Source organism: Suricata suricatta, chromosome 11 (assembly GCF_006229205.1).
Source record: "Suricata suricatta isolate VVHF042 chromosome 11, meerkat_22Aug2017_6uvM2_HiC, whole genome shotgun sequence".
NCBI classification, from domain to species: Eukaryota; Metazoa; Chordata; class Mammalia; order Carnivora; family Herpestidae; genus Suricata; species Suricata suricatta.
In genome coordinates, this window is record NC_043710.1 from 36,228,267 (window position 1) to 36,250,322 (window position 22,056).

The window sequence follows — 22,056 nt, forward strand, 5'->3', positions numbered from 1 at the left end:
AAGTAGTCACACAGGGATCAGGCATGTGGTTTCTAGCAGTGATTGACTCTGTGTGTGCATGGGTGCATGTGTGTGTGTGCACACATATGTGCATGTGCGTGTACAGGTGTGCAAGGAACAAGTCTAAGTTCGCCACTTCATTAACAAAACAGTCTACCTAGTTTCCTGACGCAATTTAAACCTAGACTCTGATCACATCTTTCCTTCCTCAATGGCATCAGTTACCAAAAACATGGGTTTTCAAATCTGCAGTCAGTTTCAAATGCACGTGCTACATTCTCATTCCTAAGCCATCATAGGAAACTAATTTACGCTGAGTTTTGGTGTTCTCATGTGATCGAGAGGAATGAATAGATCTATAACAAGTGAAATGTATTTACATATAGCAAGTGCACACATGGCCACCCCTTTAATTTGGACATCAGTGAAGCCTGAGCGGTAGTGTCTCAGTTACATTTTGGAAAATTATCTTGTTGTGGAAAATAAAATTAGAAGGCTGCTCTTTACAAAGTGAGGGAAGTTAACGGATAGCTGGTTTTGAATTTAGAAACCATCTTAACACCAGGTGAAAGCAGTCACATGAAATGTTTCATCCAGCCCTTGCCTGGAAAGTCTTTTTTTTTTAATTTTTTAATGTTTATTTATTTATTTTTTGAGAGACAGAGAGAGAGAGAGAGAGAGCATGTGCATGTGAGCAAGCAAGCTGGGGAGGGGAAGCGAGAGAGAGGCAGAGAGAAAGCCTAAGCAGACTCTGCACTACCAGCGCAGATCCCAATGCAGGGCTCGAACTTATGAACGATGAGATCATGCTTTGAGCCAACACCAAAAGTCAGACGCTTAACCAACTGAGCAGCCCAGGAGCCAATTTTTTATGGGACTCCAATTAAAATATGGGTATGCTCGTGGGCCTCAAAAAGACTCAGAATTGCTAGGAGTAAATTGATAACAGTTGACACTTGTTGGGTGCTTATTGTATCAATCTGCTGCATAGCAAAGTACCACGAAGCTTAATACAACAGGGGCGCCTGGGTGGCTCAGTCGATTAAGCCTCCAACTTCGGCTCAGGTCAGATCTCACGTTGGTGGGTTTGAGCCCCCCCGCATCAGGCTCTGTGCTGACAGCTAGCCCGGAGCCTGCTTCTGGTTCTGTGTCTCCTTCTCTCTCTGCCCCTCCCCCTCTCATGCTCTGTCTCTCTCTGTATCAAAAATAAATAAATTGATAACCTATACATAGAATATTTGTCAGTGCTTTGGGAGATAGAATTTTGGATTATACAGCATATATCAGTCTCTGACAGTGTCAAATAATTAGGAATTCACTGATTATGGATTAAGACCAATTGTGACAGGTAATACAAGTCCATAATATTTTGCCAACTGGATTACACTTCATTCTCAAACACCATCAATCCTAGAAAAGCACTTTTCAAAATATGAGAAACATTTAGGAAATGTGGCCATTCTTACAGTTTACTGACCCAGGATGGTTAAAAGTCACAAGAGATTCCCATGGAGTTCCTGTAAAATGATCTTAGCGTCTTTTTCACCCACTCCATCTTTTATGGTCTCAGATTTATTTCCAATTATCTCATAAACGTGAGGGCTGGTGTGTGTGTTGGGAGGGGAGAGCTCCACAGAGAAATAACTTATACTGTCATTTAAATGCTGTTTTTCTGCCAACAGTGGCTTGGGTTTAATTTACCAGGGGATAAAACTGCAATTGTTGATCAAGTCAAAGCAGAAGGGGGAAAGACTCAATGATCCAGATGACGGCTTCACTAACAGGCAAAAAACAAATGTCAGCAAGATATTAATCAAATAAATCATAGATGAGAGGTGGAGGGGATGGGGGGAGAGAAGAGGAAAGAAGGAGAGTGAACAAATAGATGAACGAACAAAAGAATGAATAAAGGAAGAAATGTGGTCTGAACCAACAAGAGAGAAAAGAACAGGGTAGGCGAAATCTGCCATGGCAGGGAGAATAACGGTCTTCCAGTTTTGTGCAAAAGCGTTTCACGGCTCCCCATTGTCTGGAGCAAGGATGAGCAGACTACTGCCTATTGCTGGCTCCCATTGCCGTTGCCGGTCCCCGACAGAATGAAGAGTGGAGGGCTGACAGCCTCCCAGAAGCTGGGCGGGACAGTTCTTCAGTCCCAGAGAAAGATCTGGGAGGCACTGCATGGAATCCTCTCCCCTCTGCGGGCATCCTTTGCTGCTTCAGGCAAGTACTGTTTTTCTGATGCTGTGTCAAGAAAGGAAGATATTCTCCTCAAAGATGCCAGACCCAAATCTCAATTGTTTACTGAGAGCTAATTTATATGTTCATCAAAACGACAGCAATGAGGATTAAATGAGATAAAGCAAGTAAAGCATTTAGCATGGTATCAGAAAGTGTCGGCTGCAATTGTTATTATTAATATTATTATTAAAAACTCTATTTCAGGTTTTAGGAATCCATTCTTCCAGCAAATACTCCAAAGATCAAAGCAAATATGTAGCTCCAAAGATTAAAAACAAACAAAAAAGAACCCCCAAAAAACAAAAACAAAAACAAAGAAAAACAAAAAAACCACACGGGTCATGACTATTGACACCTTTAAGCATGCTCAATAAATGACACCTCTGTAATCATCTCAGGATCTGAACAAATTTTCTTAAAAAGAGCAAGGAGTGTCAGATGGATGTCCAAGCATGACATTTTGGCAGATAAAAGTTGAGCTGGGCCAGCTAATATGTGCGAAAGAATTAGGCAGACTATTCACCTGGGTACAGGCACACGGGATGAGGGGAAGCCTCCCATGTGCCCTTACAGGGGCAAAGCTAGCCTGGAGGAGCAGAAAGACCACATAGAAAGATTAAAAAAAAATGGCTGAATTGAGTATGCTTATGCCTCATTCATTCATCACAAGTGTACTAATCAGGTACGTCTTCCTCCTGTAGATCAGAGTCAGCAGGAAGCAGATAAGGTGAGGATATCCATTCTCTATGAAGAAGTCTTTCCCTGTAACACTGGCTTCATGGAAAAATTCTGACTGCTCCAATCTAAGGTCAGGCCGCATCCATCTTGAATGTTGGGTCTAGGAACAAAGACACAAAAAATCATTTTGACAGTTGCTAAACTTTCTAGGTATAGGATATGCTCTTTTTGTTTTACCGATGTATTTTCATTCTGTGCAATATATTTTTTATTGAGGAGTCTGTTACCTTCCTAAAGCCTAAGGAATTATTTTATAAACAAATAACACCTAAAGCACCTAACCAGGGAACTAACTGTATTACCAATCAGGGAAAGCCCTTAACTTGTAACCCAAAGATCTGATTTTTAGTCCCAGTCCAACCATTTTCTAGCTAAATATCCTTGACCAGTCATATAAATTAAATCTCATCATGTCTTTAAAATACAGAAAATGTAGGGTTGCTTAAAATGTTTCATAGATGCTTGTCACATCCCTAAAGGATATATGTAAAAACACTTTGAGGGTACTGTGCATGTAGGTATGGCATCTCTGAGGGCTTCAAACATATTTTACTTGAACAGAAAAATAAGAGGATCTTGTACCGTGAAGTACAGGTAAAGAAAAGAAGCGATTCATGTTTCAACAGTATATGACAGCAAAGCAGAAAGGAGAAAAGAAAAAAGAGATTCTGTTTTTCTCATAAATCTATTAATTTTTCATGATGGGCTTAGCCTTGAAGAGATTTTATATACAAGAGGAGCTTTTTATTATGCAGTCCAAGGGCCAAAGATTTGGGAACCAATAAGTTGCCAAACAATCAGATATTTCGTATAGATGCACAGCCACTATATTTATCCTTTTCAAAAAATGCAGGCTGAATCTAACACAAGTATCTTCTTGTAATTGCTTTTCATTCAAAAATGAAACAAAAGATGTGCTGCTGCTAAGAGCTTCAAGGTCTAGAATGCCTATGTGCTCCTTATTATAATTCCTTTCTTCAAAACAGGCATTTTGTGTCCCCGAAGGACAAGCCTTGTGTTCACTCAGCTCTAGGAATTGATTAATGTTGCAGGATGTGATGTATATTTAAGCCAGACTCGTGGCCTATTAGTAATTCACAAACCGTGACTGTGCACAGTTCTGTGCTCAGCTCCATTTTGCATTACAAAATGTTTATAAATCTGCCTCCATTCTCAGAATGGTATATAAACACACCAACAAATTGCATGCATATTGAGGGAAGGGAGGAAGAAGGTTATGAATTTATTATAGCCTCAGGCTTCTCTGTGACAAATTGAATATCACCCTGGCCCCTGAGGTCCACACTAGGCAGTTGGTCAGAATGAACTGTAGATAGATTGAACCTCTCTTATTGGTGACAATAGCAGCTCACCCAAACATTATAAATCGTATCCCCCACCCTCTGAAGAAAACCACACTATGCTAAAGGCAAGGCTCTCTTTTCTGAAAGACTGCAGTCTTATGATTTCCTTAGAAGACAAAGAGAGTTTATGGCAGAACAAAAAAAAGCCACAGACATAGTTGGATGAGGAACGGTGGGGATATTATCTAATTTTGAGCCCAGTACCTTTGAGAGAGATTTCAGATTAAGTGAATATATATATTATCTTTAATATATACATACTCTGTTTCTAGAAGGTAAATTCTTCCCCTTCAGGATCTTAACAGCAGAAAGTGGACAGAAAAGGGGTCACCAATCAAAGGGCTCACAAATTTGCACTGAGCCCTCCTCCAAGAGATAATTGTCTAGATTTGATTTTCAACAGGATATAGTCACAGGGAGACCTCATTTTCCCTTTTAATCTAAGGGTATGAAGTTTTACTCAAATATAAGTGTCCAGTGATTGGTGAGAAGAGACCCTATATAACAAGCTATCTTCAAAGACCCTACAGACAACTAAAAGTTTCATCTTTTAAAGCTTTACCTTATAAAATAAGGGGTTTTCTTTATGTTATATATACTTTATCACAATAAACAAAGAAAAAGCAATAAGGAAGTTTCCCCAGCAAAGCACACATACTAACTAGAAAGGGGAAAGTTTTTCTGTGACATTATAGAACATAGACTTTCAGAACTAGAAGGGCTCTTAGAAAATACATCCCCTACAGAATTTTCCAGAATGTAATTCTAAGTTAGTTATAGCTTTTGCCATAAGAAAGGGTTCCAAAGTCAGAGTAGTCATTAGTTCTGCTGACCACCATCCAGCTTTCCTCTCCTCTGTGCAGTTTAGATTTTCCCTGTAGAGAGGGGTCATGTGACTGATTCTGGCCAATGAAGTTTGAGCAGGAATTCTATATGTTGTATTTGGGCTGTAACATTTCATGGCTGGTTTGAGATCCTCCTAAACTTTCTCATTTATTTCCTCCAAAATGACCTACAATTTTCATGATGATGCCTACTCCATCAGCTCGTATCCCTGAGTGACTGTGAACAAAAGAGTCCTTCTCCATTAAATCATATTACAAATGTAATAAGAGAGTGGGGAAAGAGAGAGAAAGAGAGACAGAGAGAGAGAAACCTTCTTCTTTTAAGCCTGTGAAATTTTGGTGTATTTTTTTTCACAGCATAACCTAGTCTATACTCACTGATACAATGGTCAGTTAGGTTCAAAGAACACAGGTTTACACAGGTTTCTTTATGACAGAAATGTTCAAGGCTTTAAAGTGACAATAGAAAATATGAATCTTCAGGACAGGTGTATATTGGAAGCATTTTTCACACCTATTTATAACATAAGTTCTTGCTTTATTTTATCTTGTTTTTGTGTGTTGTGCAGGACATTTATTATGTCAAAGATCACAGTGGTTTCACAGAACAATTAGAGAAAAAAAGCTTTTGGCCCAATCACTCAAAATGGTTAAACAAAGCCCAAAGAGATGAGTCTTCTTCAAGGTCATATTTAGTGGCAGACACAGGAGCTGATGCCCAAGGTCCATCCTGGACCTGGCAAAATGGGGTAGTTTCACAAGTGAGTCAAGTGTTTGCTAATGTCTAACCTTTCACTTGAGTCTTTACAAAGTTAGAACAGTGTAAGCAGCCATGCCACCTTACCACCTTACTATGCAAATCAAAATCAATACAAAGTGACCATTTGCCCACAGAGAATTAAAACAGAAAAAACACCCCTAAAAAAAAGCTCAAAAAATTGCCAAACCAAGATAAAAGCCAGAGTTAATGTTAACATTTTTCGGAAATGTGAGGGAAAAAAATGTTGGATCTTCTTAACCAGGACTCTGTAGAAAAATATATTCTCTCATGAAATCCTGACAGTGAGAGTCTCAAGGACATGTCACACTCCTTTTCCCTGGGGAAAGCTTTAGCCAAAAATGAGATTTCAGTCTGAAATGAGGGGGAAACTAATTCACTGAGGGGCTTGTTAAGCCATGGAAGACATCTCTCTCCTTTGAAACAATGTCTTTTGACTGTGGGAGGGGCCCTAATAGAATTTCTTTTTCACAAAATCACAGAAATCATACTGATAGCTTTGCCATTGTGGGAGCAAAGATCTACTGAGACACTACTAGGATTTAATCACAGTATTCCAGGAAGGAGTGAAACCTCTTTCAAAAACAAACAAACAAACAAAACACAGAAAACCCAAATCCCAAAAAGTAAACAACACACACGCTCACACACACACACACACACACACACACACACACACACACATACACACACACAAACTGCTGCATGAATATGGATATTTCTAGAACTTGATTAGAAAAGTTCTAAGATTTTTTTCTAATTATCTTTTGTAGAAACTTCAACCTCTGAGTTTCCCCAAAGCACTTTATCACATACATTGAAGATGGTTTTAAATGATACACTGTGTCTTTCTTGAAATAATGTCCCCTAAATGCAGGTTCTCTGTGGCTGCACTGAAATGAGCCAGATTGTACTGGGTTCTTCGCCGGGGTGAAATGAGATCTTTAGTTAAAAAGTAATGAAGTGTAATTGGAACATAAATAATTTTAAAACATTTTGGTCGAGGCCAGAACCCTGGCATGTGAATCACTTTGAGTCATGCCTCAGGGAGTGTATTGGTAGACACAGGTGGGGAGCCTGAATTCCAAATACTGCCTTCAGGGTTCCAGACAGGACGGCGAGGGCAGACGGACCTCTGCGTTTTTTAGTCAAAGAGCCTCTACAGAAAGCTGCTGCTGTGCTGCTCACCCCCGTGGAGCATAGAGGGGTCCGCAGCCTTCCCAGCCAGCGGCAGGAGCAGAAGCAGTTCAGCTCGGCTCTGAACGCTCTCTCCACCTCAGCAAACACCCAAATAACTGCAGGACCCAGCCTGAGCTCTCCCTCCCTGCAAAACAGGAGGTGCAATTAGAATAGAATAGACAGGACTTGGGAAAATAATGAATTTGAAGCTACCATAACAGCTTCCTTGGAGGACTGGAATACAGAGGAAGATACCCACTAAATACAGAAAGAAGTAGAGCATTCCCGGATGCCCGTTGATCCTCCTTCACCTATCATTCATTTGCATAACCCCACCCTTCCAGATATAGGATGTCCTTCCTATCCAAGGGGCTACTTGTCACTTGTCACGGAGCAGCTACTACGCCATGACAAAGCATCAGTCATTGTCTGCCTCCTGCACAAATACGTGATTGAAAAAAATCTAATTGAGCCTCTTCCCTGGCTCCTCAGTTGTCTAAACCCCTCAAAGGAGTCCGTCCCTCAGGAAAAGAATAACTGTATTGTCATCCCACCTTCTTTTCTTCCTGGTGGCCCAGTTCTTTCATTTTCTCTGTGGCTCTGATTTGATAAATATATTCTCAGGAAAATGCTCTGGGTTTAACAGCTTCTTCTTTCCAGAGCTGTGCTTCTAAAGATATTATGAGAACCATGAAAACAATGAATCTGAAAAAAAATTGTGAATCTGATAGTAGGCTTTCTAGATTTGCTATCATTCATTGGCCAAGGAAGAAGGGAGGTCTGCCTGCAAATGGTAAGCTAGAGCAGTAGGTATTCACGGGTTCAGTCACTGCCTCACTCATACATTCATTTAACAAACACGTCATAAACTTCAATCAGCAGAGCACTGTGCTCATTACTGACTCATATACAGAGATTAAAGAGACACACACCCTGATTTACAGAAACTTTCAGTCTGGTAAAAGAGACAGACATATGAACAAATATCCATAGCACAAAACACAAAGACATAAAATATGTGATAGAAGAGGGGAGGTGGGTGGGGGAATGGGTGAAATAGGTGATGGGGACTAAAAAGGACACTTACCATGATGAGCACTGACTAATGTATAGAACTATACACCTGAAACTAATATAACACTGTATGTTAAATATACTGGAATTAAAATTTAAACCTTAATTAAAAAATCTTTAAAAACCATGGGATGGGGGAACTGCAACTTACGATAGAATACAAAGAGCATAGTTGATTCGAACCTGGATTTATGCATGGAGTGGGGAGGGGGCGTGGAGACCTACGGGGTGGAGCAGACTGCACGGTGATGGACAGAAAGCTGGCCACAGAAGCAGAATCTGGCCAGACTTCAAAAGGTCAGATCACCATCTGCTGTGTTAAAGAGTTTGGATTCATTTCCTAGGGCTTCTGTAACAAGTCAGCACCAAGTGGTTAACTATAAACAACAGGAATTTATTCTCTCACAGTTCCAGAGGCCAGAAATCCAAAATTAAGGTGTTGGCAGGATCATGATCTCTCTGAAGGCTCTTTAGGAAAGAATTCTTCCTTGCTTCTTCCTAGCTAGCAAATCTTGGCATCCTCGGTTTACAGCTGGATAGTTCTGCTTTGGTCTTCATGGCTGTTCTTTCTCCGAATCTGTCTCTGTTTCTCTGCTTTTTCTTCTTATAAAAATGTCAGTCATTGGATTAGGGCCCCCCTAATCTAGTATGACTTCATCTTGACTAATTACATCTACAAAAACCCTATTTCCAAATAAGATCACATTTTGAGGTTCCAGATGGACATGAATTTTAGCGCAACACTATTCAACCTGGTCGAGTATTCAATGTTATTTACCATTTCTGAGACAAAGGGTAGGATAATCTGTCATAGCACCAAGCAGGTAAGCTTTGTGTCTAATATTACTAATTAAAATTCTCTCAGTAAAGACAGTTAGGGATGCCTAGGGGCTTAGTTGCTTAACCATCCGATCAAGTAATGATCTCATGGCTTATGAAATTGTGCCCCACATCAGGCTCTCTGCTGTTAGGACAAAGCCCAGTTCAGATCCTCTGCCTCCCTTTCTCTCTGTCCCTCCCTCACTTGCCTGTGTTTGCATGTGCACTCTCTTTCTCTCTCAAAAATAAATAAACATGAAAAAATCTTTTTTTGTAAAGACAAGTTCAATAACTATTTCAAAAGCAGCATAGACTAAATTGCCGCTCAGATGTGGAAGGATAAAGAGGGAGGACCAATGATATCTCTTTCAGGTTTCCAGTAAAGATGGTAAGATAACAATGCTGATGGCAATGATGATAGCATCAAACATTTGCTGAGTGTTCCCAATGTGCTACGCATCTTTCTAGCTGCTGGTATTTCATGAATGCTCATAACAGCCCTAGTGAGAAGGGTCTCACCGTGTCGCCGAAGGTGACTTTAACCAGTACAGTAGAGCCACCTCTCTAAGGTGGTACTACCTTGAACTAAGAGCATTCAGGAAAAAAAAGTTTTATTAGAGAAGAAGATAAAGAACAGGGGGAACAAACTTGGTTGGAAGCATAGTTAAAGATGTGTGCTTCCTAGCACTTACTTCAGAATCTGAATTATATTTGGTGCATTAGGATGAGCATTACCTCCTTAAAAAGTGTGGCTTATGTAAAAGATCCAAATACACAGAATAAACATTGTGCTATAGAACAACAATGTAATACCTCAGAACACTGTAATAAATTATCAGAGAGGGAGATCAAATGAGAGAAAACACGCTTGTGCATTTCCATTTGGACTTGCTTGTCCAATCTCTCCACATAAGTCTCAGTCACAGACTCTATTCTCTGCTCCTCTGCAACTCAATCAGGGGATTATAGAGCTTTAAGTCCCTGGGAGGAAGCACTACAGCATCATGTCTCAAACTGCCATATTGCCTTCGTTACTGATACTATAGAGCCATCTAATCATCAGAAATGTTCCATATGTCACATCTTCATTAAAAAAAAGTCTCCTTGGGGCACCTGGGTGGCTCAGTCAGTTGAGCATCTGACTCTTGATTTCACGCAGGTCATCATCCCAGGATTGTAAGGTCCAGCCCTGCTTGAGATTCCCCCCCCCCTCACTTTCTCTCTCTACCCATCTCCCTTACTTGTGCACGCTCTCTCTCTCTCTCTCTCTCTCTCTCTCTCTCTCTCTAAGGAAACAAAAAAAGTCTCATTTAGGCATATGTCACTTCTAACTAGCACCCACTCTCCTTTTACAACATCTTTTTTTTAAGTCACCTTTCCTCACTTTTATTATTCTTTGACTTTTCTCTTTTATCCACAGTGATCTGGACAACAATGTACTGCCCCTGCCTAGATTACCAATGATACAACTGAGATGGCTTCTGACACTAATACAGTATTTGATATTCATGACCTCTCCTGCCTTCTTGAAACTTACTGCTGTTTTGGTGGTTTGGAGGACATCCCCCTACTCCTAGTTTCCTTCTTACCTCTATAGTCTCTTCTGTCCCCAGTTTTTTTATTCCTCTGCCTAGAATTTAAATCAATGATTTTGAAGTAGGGCATTATGAATAACTCATAAGGAGATGTGATAGGGATGAGGATTTTGATAGGCAGCATCAAAGATAACCCCCATGGTTTTTATCCTTGTATGATCGCCTCTTCTTGAGTGCAGAATGCTGGACTGGATTTACAGATGCACTTCTAATGAAAGGAATACTGCAGACGAGATCTGATGTCACTTTTGAAATTAGGCTATAAAAATACTGTGGTTTCCCTCTTGAAAGAATCCTTCTTGCTCCCTCTTGGATTGCTCAACCTGGAAAAGCCAGCTGCCAGTGAACCACATGGAGAGGCCCATGTGATGAGAGATGGAGAGGTCTACCCAAACCCATGTGAATGAGCTCAAAAGAAAATACTCTGCCAATCAAGCCTTTGGATGACACCACAGGCATGACCAACAACTAGACTAAAAACTGAGACTCCATGAGCCAGGGGAACCCAGCTCAGCCCTATCCAGATTCCTGGCCCATAGAAACTGAGCTGACAAATGTGTGTTGTTTTAAGCTGCTAAATTCGGAGGTGATTTGTTATGTAGCAATAGATAACTAATATAAGAACCCTGACTGTTGGGCTTCACCACCTACTCCCAGTGCCCAGCCCCCACTGCAGGTCCTGCTTGCAGCCTCCAGCCCCCACCCATAGCCCTTCTCTCCACCGCTACCAGAAACATTCAACCAGAGTAGTTTTGTGTTGACCTCTCCCATAAATTGATTTTTATACAATTTTATTGTGTTTTAGTACACAACTACTTCCCCAGCTACAAACTGGTTTGAAAGCCAATGTCCTAAATGTTGCTGTTTCTCAGGGTTCCCTCCTTGGTATGTTTCTCTTTTCACTTTTCCCGCTCTCCCGTAGAAATCATTCTTATGTCCATATCAATAACGACCTCTCTCTACGTCTATAATTCCCAAATGTACATTCCTAGACTTACCTCAAAACTGAACTGATCATTAACAATCACTACTTAAATGTCCCACAGGACAAAACCAAACTCATAAACTCTCTTGCAAAATACGTTTTTCTCCTACATGTTCCACTTTAATAAATGGTGCTACCATCACTCAGATCATCCTTAATTTCCTCCTCTCACTCTCCACCATTCTTTCAATAAACATTAAAATCCCATAAAATCAACTTCTTTGCTGTGCCTTGGAGACGTCTATATCCTGTACCAACCATGCCATACTCTTATGTTCTGGCCACCATGGTTTCTGCCTGAACTATTTCAACACTCTCGTAAACAGTCTACCCATATCCATACACACAGAGGTGGAGAGCTCAGCTTCTTATTTCAGACTTATTTCTAGTCTCAAATCATTTTAATCCTACCTCTTTCCCTTACTTGCTGGGTTATATGGGATAAACCATTTAATCTCACTCCTTATAGTCATATCATCCATAAAACAAAGGTAATAAGAATATTTGCCTCATAAGGTGTTTTAAATACAGTAGCAGACTCAAGTAACATGTTCGGAACACTTCCTGGCATAGAAATAGCTCTCAGAAATGTTTGTGATCATTGAAAGGCAGTCTAGCAGAGTGGGGACGACATGGACAAGTCAGCCTGATGAGTTTGAATTCTTATTCTGCCATTTATTAACCAAATAAGCCTGGGAAAGTCCCTTTACTGCTCTGTTCATCCACTTCATCATCTCTCATATAGGTATACCAATACTAATCAACACACAAAATTGTTGTAGTGTTCGCACATCCCGAACACTAGCCAAATGTTTTCTGGTATTATCACTATTGTGCCACTTTTAGATCCATGCATTACCTTGCCAAAATGATGTTTTTAAACCTTGGAGCCAAACCTTATGACATTCCCCTGCTCTTTGAAAGTCCACCCATTATTCCTTAGCATAGCACCTTGCAACTTTCATGATCTGTCAAATATCTCCAGCTTTATCTCTCTCCATTCTTCCCAACTTAATCTTAAACTCAATTCAGCCTAAGATATTGACCTTCAAATGTTCCATGTTCTCACATGTCTGTCATTGCAAATGTTGTTCCTCCTACCATAAAAACCCTTTCTACACTACTGACTGACCTGGCTAACTTCTACCTATCCTTTCAAAATTTAGCTGATGTTAACACAAACATACACACACTAACACACCCATGCATGTTGGCAGATCTTCCATGAATGTCCGTAGTTCCTTGTGCACATTTCTACATCTAACATCCAGGATATTGTAGCTAACCATGTACATTTATTACTCTTCACTAGACATGAGATGTATGCACCAGCAATGAGCAGGGACATATGGAACATTATAGGGAGTCAATAAATATTTAATCAAAGAATAAATGAGGTCTCTAATCTACCATGTCCTTTTTTCTTTGAGATACTGCATGAACCTTCTGCATTTTGTTCCTACAGTTGACTTTTGTAGCACTAGCTTGATATGGCTGTGCAAACAACTAGAGAGAATCTCAGTTAGAGATCAAACCAGCACATGAACTCTGAACAATGAGGATCCCCAAGAGGCTCCAAACACTTTGTCCCCATGAGTTCAACTGAGCCCAAGTCAATGAAGTCATAATAATCTCTCCCAGCCTGTCCATTCCATAGCTTCAGACAGGTACATGCCTGGCTACAGTCTACAATCTTTAGCTCCCCACTCCCACAAAATTCACAATACTTTTATGAAATTCAAAGTTTTTAAATACTTCAAGCAAAATCTTCAGACCAACAACTCCAGTGAGGTAGGTTTCGTGTCCCATATTTCAACAATTTTCTAAGTACAGTTCTCTAAGTCTGTTGCTTAAATTGGGGCTCCATTAGCCAGTGTATTGATTTCCAATTGATGGGAGGGCCAAGGTGTGAATCACTTCACCAAACTGACAAGAAAGATAAGTGAAGAGACCAAAGAGTTTCCTGCCTTTTTAGGTTTAATCAAGGAACTGCTAAGTTCCCAGTTCTTAAAAATATGTAAGAATGAGGAAGCTATACTTTTTTTTTCTTCCTATACAATTTTCTCTTTTGATATATCCTGGAGAAAAGAAAACTGCCAAGAAGTGACAAGTTCTGCTGACAGAAATGAAAGAAATTGGAGAGATCGTCTTCAGGTCTCAACACAAACAAAAAAATGAGTAGTGGCATATTACTAATGAGATCTCCTACTGAAACCGGAGATCATTTCATAAAGGGTCTAAATATGTGAGATGAGGCAAAATAAATAAATAAATAAATAAATAAATAAATAAATAAATAAAATATGTGAGATGAGCAAGGACTATTTTCTTCAACAGAACCTTTTTCTGTAGCTACAAAAAAGAATTGAAGGGAAAATTATATCTATAAAACTGATAGGATAAAGAAAGAATGCTTTATATTTCTAACAGAGAGAAAAGGAATCATTTTTCCAGAATGTGTTTTCTTTACTACAGTAAAGTGGCAATGATCAGGGTAAGACTGAAAGAGAATATTTTTATTCTTTGTAACATATACATATTGGGATCTATGGCATTTCTTTTGGCACAAATAATTTTCACAGAGATCTTATCTGGAAGTTTCTATGCTGCTGCAGAAATAGGAAATAGAAGAAATAAACAAGTGATTAGAATATTTTATGTAAGAAAATACAACTCATAAAAAGGGATGACAAATAACAGACAAAAAAGTGTTGACCTGAGAAAAGAGATGTCAATTTCAATTAACAACTGAAAAATGATATGTCTGCAAATGTGGGCCCAGTAAGGTATACCCAGAGTTACACAGTGTAATTCAACTCACCTTGTGCCATAAAACCATTCCAGACTCCAGAGAGAAAAGAATTAATGCTTTAAATTTTAAAAAATTAATAGGTAAATTTTTAAAAAAACACTTTAATGCCTATTTTTAACCTGTGATATATCCTTGCTAACTGATCTCCTAGTAGAAGACAGTGACTTCATCAGTAACCAAATGATGTATTAATGAAAGCCAGTCCTGCCTAGGAGAGGATTTTCCCAAGATACATATCTGGCGAGGGGGTGATATCAAGGTTGATAGAAAAATAAAAAACAATGAATAGACAGGACTTTGAATAGATACATTACAAGGGAGAATATATGGATGGCCAGTAGGTACAGGAAGGAGTTGTTAATTAGGGAAATACAAACTAACAATGAGATGCCATTATGCACCCATAAAATATGCCAAAATCTAAAGGACTGACTGTACTGAGTGTTGATGAGGATGTGGAGAAATTACAACTCTCATAGGTTGTGGGAAAATAAAATGATACAATCACTTTGGAAAAAAGTTCTGATTGTGTCTCCTAGTCTCTGCTGGACAGTAGGTACCTAACATTGGTGAGCATTTTACTACAAGTTGCAAAACTACATCTTGTCATAAAGATGTGAGGTTTGTCTTTCCTTTAGATAAAGCCAATTAGCAAACACAGCTGACCTGTGACTTGCCCCTAATGTCATGTAGTACTTTTCCACTAGCTTACCCCATCACTTAAAACGTCTACGAGCCTTTGTTCCACTGGAGTTGAGGTCAGACTGAGTTCTGTCCTCCATACCTTGAATGGTCATCTTTGGTTAACTTTGTCTGGTCCAATTTTTGCTTTGGGGTAACTGTTACACATTCTTTCAAGAATCAGCTTTAAATATTGCTGTTTAGAAGTCCTAATGACCTTGGGCTACCTTCTCACAGGAGTATTAGGTTGTCTTTCTTATAAACTTCCACAACATTTGGTAGGTACACACTCCAAATAAAACATTTTTCTTTTTGCATATCTATCTCATCTTCCAGAATAAAAGTTCCTTGATATGTAAATATGTCTCACATCTTTGTATCCCTAGCTTCTAGAATAACCTTTAGTCCATAATAAACATCAATTAAGTGTGGTTAGATGAATTAATACTCAGATGAAAAAGATATCAGGTCCAGATTTTGCCGTTACACGATGCTGGGCAGATGCTTTAATGTCTAAAGTACCTGAAGCAGTCATATAGAGCACATTATGCGATGAGTGTAACACACACAAATCTAGACTGAGCAAGCAAGGAGAGAATATGCCTCATCCTCCGGGAATATATTTCAGTTTAGGTCCTCTACTAGTTTCTAGCATCTGAGAATCTCAAGTATCTCCATACTCACTCAGCTAAAACATTTAGCTTGAGAAACATAAAGATGCTATGTTTTTTCTCTTGGACAGGGAATAACCATATTCCTGAACTCAGCTATTTCTGCTAAAAATGTGGTGAGTTGAATATTAGAATATTGTGAATTTCATGGCAACCTTGACAGTGTTTTCCTAAAAAGGGAGACAACAACCTTGCACTTTTAATGCTTCAAGGCCTGTACACGCAATGGAAAAATAGACTTCAAGGTTTATAGAGCACATCCTATTCACCACATGCCTAAGGGACACAGCTAGCATTTCTTGGATGCTAATAAGGGAAAACACATTAAGCTAACCATTCTGCACACATTATTTTATTTAAATACCAATTCTGTACTTTAGATTCTGTAATTATTTTCACTGGCCAACCTCATTGTGTTGAAATCTCCCTTTGCCCCTTTGTCCCAGCCACACGACCTTCTTTCTGTCCTTGAACTTCCCATCTCAGAGCTTCTTGAAACTAGTTCTTTCTTCAGTCTGAATTCTTTTCCCTGCAAGACTCTGCTTGGCCGGTTCTTTCTCATCTTTCAGGTGTCAGCTTAAATCTCATCTTCTCAGAGAAGCTTTTCTTGACTATCTGAGCTTAACACCGCTGTTTACCTCACCCCGGCCACACTCTACCACTTCCTCTTGACTTATTTTCCTTATAGTAGCTCTCAAAAGGTACTCTGCAGTCCTATGGGGATCTCTGAGACTCTTTTAGGGGCTCCCTGAGGAGAACAATATTTTCATAATAATACTAAGCTGTCATTTGTCTTCTCTGCCGTATTGACATTTGCACTAATGCTGCAAAACCAATGGTAGATAAGGTCTTTGGTGCCTCCCTATGAATCAAGGCATTGACACCAAACTGCACTAGCAGTCATTGTATTCTTCCATACCATTCAGTCAGTCACAGGACACACAAACAAAAGATCAAAACAAAAAATAAAAAAAGTCACTTGAGAACATCACTAATAAAGCAGTAAAATGTATTAATTTTATTAAGCCTCTACCCTTTTTTAATGTTTATTCATTTTTAAGAGAGAAAGAGTGTGTGTGCATGCACAAAAGGGGAGGGGCAGAGAGACGGAGGCAGAAGATCCAAAGCAGGCTCTGCACTGACAGCAGAGAGCCCAAAACAGGGCTCGAACTCATGAACCATGAGATCGTGACCTGAGTCAAAGTAAGAATTTTAACTGACTGAGCCACCCAGGTGCCCCTAAACCTCTACTCTTAAATACATATGTTTTTCAATATTCTACGTGACGAAATGGGAAGTACTCATACAGCACTTTCGATGTATAGCAAAGTATGATGATTGTCTCAAAAAAAGGTACTAGGATGAGAACAGATTTAACTATTTCATTTTTCATGGGGCAGAATTTCTATCTAAAAGAACAACTGAGAAACTTGAGTACTTGGCAGATAGTTTTAAACAGTAAAAAAAAGCGAGTTTGTCACTTCAAGGAAAACAGCTGACAATATTTGTTGCAGTAATAAAATTTAAGTTTTCCAGGAAAATGAGAATTTCAGAAAATTTGCAGCATCAGGAGCTTAAAGGTTTACAAATACTTAAGACTCTTCTGATGAAACCTGTGGTAATATCAACAAATGTGTTTTAATATTATATAATGAAATATGCCAATACTGGGGAGTTGCACCTCAATGAACTAGTATTTTCCAAATGATCAATGTAATGCATGATATTACAAAATCATGAATAGGTGAAAGATCCATTCAAAGTGTTAGCCTGATGGCTTTTATTGTAACAGAGTGTGAAAAGTTCATCGATAGGATTTCAGATTCTACATCACCATTAACCTTTAAGAAGCTACCATTTCTTATCACCAGCTTCCATTCTGCCATATATTTTTAATTATTGTTTATTGTCTATACCCATCAACCAGATTGTTAACATGAGAGGAAGATCTAACTCTGGCTTGTTTATTGATGTCTTCTGTGCCAAAAAGAATGGCACACACTAGGTGCTGAATAAATATTTGGTTGCATGAAAAAAATCCCTATTTGAAAAATGAAGAAACTTAGTCCTGAAGACTTAAGGTTTTAGCAGCACCTGATTGGCTTGGTTAAGCATCTGACTCTTGATTTTGGCTCAGGACATGATCTCACGGTTTGTGAGTTCAAGTCCTGCGTCGGGCTCTGTACTGACAGCTAAAGCCTGCTTGAGATTCTCTCTCTCCTCTTTCCACCCTTTCCCTGCTCTCACATGCTCTCTCACCCTCTCTCAAAATAAACAAACATTTTTTAAGAAGACTTAAAGTTATGTACCCAAGTTCACAGATCTAGTAAGTAGCTAAAAGGGATTCAAATTCAGCTCTGTCCAATTTCAAAGCTGATGCTCTTAATTGAATCACTCCACTAAACTGCCTCTGCAGTGAAGATGTGGAAGTGATTTTGTCATGTCCATAACTAGTGTTAGTATCAAAGGACTTTCAGCCTTGGTGAACTCTTAGAGCATCTTAAGTTTGATGTGAAATCATTTTATTTTTAAATGATTTTTACATTTATTTATTATTTGTTTTATTATTTTTTTTAAGTAAGCCCTACTTCCAACACAGGGCTTGAACTCACAACCCCGAGATCAAGAGTCACGTGCTCCACTGACTGAGCCAGCCAAGCACTCCGATGTGAAATCATTTTAGAACTACGGGGCACCTTATAGAGTATTTAGTCCAACTTCTCATAGACTTAGTTGGGGCCACAGAGTCGGTTATTTATGCAGCTGAGAGACACCTGGGCCTCCATCCATACCCATTAGGGCAGTGTATGTGGAACCAACGCCATTGATATCACATGAAGCAGTTTTCATTTCTCCTACCTCATGACCAGTTCTTTCTTTTCTAAAACCCCAGATAGTAAAGAAAGGAACAAAAAAACAGGGAAGCCTGGCCTACTAAGCTGAGGGCTTTCATTTTCTGACCACAGCAAAATTCTTTCCATAGCTGACAAGTAGGTCACATCGCTTTGAGAGGTGTGCCTTGATGAACGACCCCCAGCTACATCAGGCACGCCCCACAATATCAAAGACTGCAGTGTCTGAGGTGGGAGTGCATTCTGGCAATGCCGACACTTGCTAGAGGCACAGACTGCAAGTCTTTGGAGAACAAGGCCCTTTGGAAAGGCCCTTGCCAGGTCTGTCTTGTAATTTAAATACTTTCGCTTGACACATGACACTTAAACCAATAACAAAAACACTTCATTAGTAGATCATTTCAAGTGCTGCAAAGCAAATGTGACTGAAACTGTCACTCAAGAAGATGTTTATATGTGTGTTCACAGGTAACATAGCTGGGTAGTTGGCCAATAACATAAAATGGGGCTGTGCCTCCTACGCTTTGCCCTAACAGTGCTCAAGGTCATACTTCTCTGACACAAGCCCAGGGCACACCAAAATTCCCTCGATCAATGTAATTCTGAAGCCCTGAGTGGCTACTCAGAGTAGTAAGCCTACCAGCTTCTAGCACAGAGCAGATGATCAATAAATAACATTTGAATGACTAATTTCCTACATTGCCAGTACATGGTCATGCATTGACCATGAGCATGGTTCCTCTAGTCCGGAAACATTATGGTTGTATGGAAGACCGAACAAATCCTGCTGTCTATAGCAGAGAAGGTTAAATTTGTAAATCATGGGTTTTTTTCATATACTTCTGTTGGTAAAGATGATATTTTATCTTCAGAGAGATCTTATATCCAGATCGCAGCTGTCAAATGAAAATAGTGACTTAGCCTACAATCCAGCTTCAAAATATAAAATAATAACATCTACCTCTTCCTGAGGAAATTCTAACACATTATCATTCGGTAGGATGAGGAAGATATTAAAGAAGCCAAATACTTAAATTGATGGAATTATTAATAGAAGGCTTAAAATCATCCCAATTAATGCATTTGCTATTTTCCCTAACCTTGAAAATATTCGTTTCTGAATTTCAATCTATGTTATATTCAGATACTAGCACAAAATAATTGCTTAATAAATTTTTGTTGAATTAATTTCCCACAGCATAGTCCATAGTTCCCAGGACTCCTGGAAGCTGTAGTGTCCTGGAGCCATTCTATTATCTCACACACACCAATCGTCACGGTTTTGACAATTTTAGAGCTCCTTTGTTAAATATAACCATTATTAAAAATAAATCGTAAAAACAGGGGCGGGTAGGTGGCTCAGTAGGTTAAGCTCCAACTTCGGCTCAGGTCATGATCTCATGGTTTGTGAGTTTGAGCCCTGCATTGGACTCTGTGCTGACAGCTGGAAGCCTGGAGCCTGCTTCAGATTCTGTTCTCCCTCTCTCTCTGGCCCTCTCCTGCTCCCACTCTGCCACTCACTCAAAAACAAACATTAAAATTTTTTTCCAATTTTAAAACCTTACAATTAAACATATTATATTAAAATAAAAGTAATAAGTGCTCAAAATCCATCACTTCCTATGTATTTTACTACATTTTTCTACTTCTAGGCTCTTGACATTATTTCTATTGAATTTATGTGGAAGTAATATTATATAATGATGTTCTCTATGCATTTCTTCCCAACTCTGTGCTATCGGCCATGTTAAGAATATTTACACCAGAAAAATTGGCAAATGTTGCACAGTGGGCTTCTCCTTCCTCCCTGTGAGTTGGTTATCAAAATATTTACTAGTGTAGCACTTCTGAGAATTCCCAAGGCTCTTCAGGTGGTCTACCACTCTCCCTTTAATGTGAGAGGCCACATTTTCTCCATATATGCCAACTAAAACATCATATTAAAACAGATTGAATGCAAAAGCAGATGAGTTTAACTGCAAACCAAATAATAATTTTCAAAACATCTGGGGCGCCTGGGTGGCTCAGTTGGTTAAGCATCCGGTTTTGGCTCAGGTCATGATCTCACGGTTTGTGGGTTCAAGCCCCGCCGGGCTCTGAGCTGACAGAGCCTGCTTCAGATTCTGTATCTCCCTTTCTCTCTACCCTCCCCTGCTTGTGTTGTCTCTGTCTCTCAAAAATAAATAAAAAAACTTTAAAAAGTTTTAATAATTTTCAAAACATCTAATGTTTCTTTTTCACAAAAATGTACTGTTAACATGCACATTTTATATTTATTTTTAAATGGATTCATCAGTGTTTTTATTCTTAGTTTTACATTCTAATATGATAAGTATTGATATATATAATTCACAAAAGCAAAAGCTCTTTGGCATCTTTAATAATTTTTACTATAAACAGGTCTAAAATGAAAAGTTTGAGAACCACTTACTTAATGTAGTAGTAAATTCCATAATCTGCTTGTTTGGCTTAGTGTGGTCAACCTAGAAAAGCATGTCTTCCTATGCTTGCGACCCAGGGAAACGAATTCTTGACTTCTTTTAATCTTTACTTCACCATTTGCAAAAAAACAGCGCTAAACAAGATGATCTTGATGAACCTTTTTTTTATCTTAGATTCTGTAACTATGAGAATTATAAATGAACCTTGCTCCTAGTTTGAAGGCAGTAGAAATGTTTGCGCTATGTCATCTTTTTCATACCTCCAACCCAAACCATCACTGTCATTAACAAACTTTTCATCTAAGTTCCTGCCCCCCAAAGGATTTAACATTCGATTACATCATTCTAATTACAGAAGTCACTATGTCCAATTGTCAAAAACTCAGACCAGTCGTGAACTACAGTGTATGCCATGTAGCAGACACAAAAACGCAGCGCAGACCAACAAAATGCCACGGCTTCGTGTCACCCCATCCATTAGGTGGAAAATGAAGTGCCTAAGGCAGGCAGAATCCAAATTTAATAAAGCAAACTACTATACGGGCCCTGCTTTGCACAGCAGCATAGGAAAACTGAAGACACCTGCTGCTATTTTTTCTGTGGAAACATCACAAAGGAGTATCTGCTAGGCGTCCTAAGAATCTATGAAAGATCAGTCAATTCCAGGCAAGTCCGCGTCGCCTTTGCCTAGGAAATCGCTGCGGAAATGGTGTATGAAATAAAAGGCCCTTGCCAAGTGCACCAAGACCGCAGCCTTCCCTTTCGTATCACATTTGCGTCTCGGGTCCCCTCGCGTACCCGCCAGCTCGAGCGAGAGGTGAAATCGCTTCCCAGTGGGCTGGAGATTCAACTGCGAGATCCCTCTCAACGGCAAACGATCAGAAAAAAGCAAGCCCTCGCGGAGCGAGACCTCGCGGGGCACTGTAGGGTCAAGGGCGCGCGTGGGTGACCGGCACCGCGGGGCGCCCCTCCCCCCCCATCGCG

General features: G+C 39.5%; 1 long non-coding RNA gene across 1 annotated transcript; it reads right to left on the reverse strand.

Moving 5' to 3' along the window:
* Positions 1-1,455: 1,455 nt before the first annotated feature.
* LOC115306897 lies at positions 1,456-21,983 on the reverse strand. The gene is made up of 2 exons (XR_003915484.1): positions 21,871-21,983; positions 1,456-3,076 (listed from the first exon to the last, which is right to left on the reverse strand). It is a non-coding gene; the product is annotated as an uncharacterized LOC115306897 (long non-coding RNA).
* Positions 21,984-22,056: the final 73 nt, after the last annotated feature.